We start from the raw sequence: 2,420 nt of genomic DNA, 5'->3' as shown, positions 1-2,420 counted from the left end.
CTCCTTAAATATTATTGGTATGTACTAGGCAAATGTCTGAATTTGGGGATTTTTTTTTCCTTTTGGCATCACTGTTGTCAAAGAGAAGCCAGTAACTGCTGTTCTTCTTCTTGTGGCCCAAATAAAAGCTTTCTCATGGTTCTTTCTTGCAGTAGTAAGGTAGCATTATGTTCTTGCTGAAACGTGTGGAATTGTTGGAATGAGTGTCCAGGCAGTGACATTAAGGAGGAGACCCAAATGTGTGATCTGCTGAAATGAGGGCTGGGGAGCAGCATTGCTCTGGTGAGTAAGTAGATGGTATTTCCAGCCTCTGGAGTTAGTGGAAGAAGTTCCCTATCCTTGTCCTTGAATTACTAAATCCCATGTCTCAAAAATCCTAATGAAGAAAAAGGTAATGAAGACCTTTTGAGTTTGGACATCCTTCAGTGTTCTTTAAGTGTTTCCTTTAGTAGGTCTGGGTATTACTTTGAAAGAAAAAGTAGAAAAAATACCTATGCTTCCTCTTGCAAAGCTGGCACAAGCTGCACCGTTTAAATAGCCATGTTGAGAGTGTTAGTAATCTTAGAGCCTTGAGTCACTTTGTTTTTCCTTTACAGAGCTCCTCTATCCACCAGTAAATTCTGCTGGGAGGCTCCACGGGGGAGATTTCCTACAGAACGGATCAGGGAAGACGGCTTTGGGAACGGGAGGAATGCGCCGTTGTGGCCTGCTCAGTGCCAGGACGCAGCTGGGGCCTTCGCTAGCGGCGTTTTCATTTTCGCATGGCCCAGTTTGAGCTGCTGCTGCTGATGCCAAAGGAAGTCGTGCGGGTGGAGCCGCCAGCTCAGCAGGGCCGGTGAAGCAAAGAGCAGGAGAGAGCAGGTGAGAGCTGGGCACGGCTCGGTGGGGGTCAGGCCCCAGCCCACGGGGAGGAGGTTCTTCCAGGTCTGCAGTGGGCATGGGAGGCAGGGGCTCCCCTTAGAGTGGACCAAAGAATTGGATGTGTGAATATTGGAGAATTTTGGGGCAAAAGTCGTCTCTCTCTTCCTGTTAAGGTAAGGCGTAAAAGGGGTGCGTGCTTTGGGAAGAGTTCCTGTTAGTGTATTTGGTGAGGGGGCTTAATTTCCCTGCCTAGCTGAGGTGTCCGGCCTCGGGGAATTCTGTGTGCGTGGGCGAGCTCAGCTCAGCACTTAGTGCCCAGCGTGGCCTGCAGCGGTGCCGGCAGGCTGGAGTTAACGCTCCGCTTCCCGCTACTAAGCTAACTCTTACCTGAAAATAAAGTTTCTCTTTTCCTCTTTTGGCTTGCTTACTTTTGAGCTTGACTTGCTTGTGCGAATGACAAGAAGTTCAGCATCATCTGCTTTCTAGCAATTGTCTTTCTCTGTTACAGTATGCAACCTGGACCAATAAGGAGACTCTAGGATTTATGGAGGGATGTCTCTCCAAGTTAAAAGCAGCAGATCCAAGTTTTAATGAGTGTAACCTTCTCTTCTTCAGTTTGATTTTACTGGATGATGCCTTAAAGCCTGGGACTGCTTTCACCTACATGCCATGGCTCATGGTTTGGAGCTGCTTGGCACTGCAAGTTGAGCACAAGTGCAAAGTTACAGCACAGAGACACCCTAAAAGGGAGGAATAAAAAAAGGAGTATCCCCAGCTGCCTCTGGGTAACAAAGGGAGGACTTTACTTCAAAAAGTGCTTAATAGTGCTGTCCTCCCCCAATACAGACACTGAGGAAAACCATATTCCAGTGATAAACAGCTTTTCAAGCCTCTCTTGGACTCAAGGTCACCAACCCATGTCTTTCCTGAGTCTGCCGCATGCAGAGGGTTTATACGGCTCATCACAGAAAAAGAAACCCATGAGCTCCCCTCACAATGGGATGTTATCGCAAATACCCTGAGCATTAGCTCAGGAGCATAAGCACTCCATAGGAAACTAAATCACTGAAATGAATAAAACAAAACAAAAACAAATTTAAACCCCCCCCCTTTTTTTTTTCCTCAGATATCACTTTCTCATTAAAATTAAGCTAAGTGCAATCCACCAGCCCTGAATATATTTAATCAAAGAGAGTGTAGCTGAAGATGTTTCTGGCACGCTGCATGACATCCCAGAGGTGTGAGTGCAATGCAGGGTACTGATAACCTCTGTCAACTACTGTTCATCCTCTGGCTGAATAGCTGACATCATTTATACGGGCTTGATGCTCATATATAGCACATAAGAGTCGTTTCCATTGTTGTAGGTGAATTATAGATAAACAGTGGAAGGGAATAATAACCTTATAATAATAGAAGATGTGACAAATGTATTGCGGAAAGTCGTTCAGTTACTCTAGCAAGGAGCACAGTTCAAAGCCTGTCTAGAATAGGCTTCTACCTTCCCAATAAATATTCAGAAACTTCTTAAATCTTCAGGAACATAATATTGAACATCT

Source organism: Tinamus guttatus, unplaced genomic scaffold (assembly GCF_059628265.1).
Source record: "Tinamus guttatus ecotype Peru unplaced genomic scaffold, ASM5962826v1 Tinamus_guttatus_pri_ptg000390l, whole genome shotgun sequence".
Taxonomy (NCBI): domain Eukaryota; kingdom Metazoa; phylum Chordata; class Aves; order Tinamiformes; family Tinamidae; genus Tinamus; species Tinamus guttatus.
The sequence above is the reverse complement of the archived record's forward strand: the minus strand, read 5'-3'. Positions refer to the sequence as shown.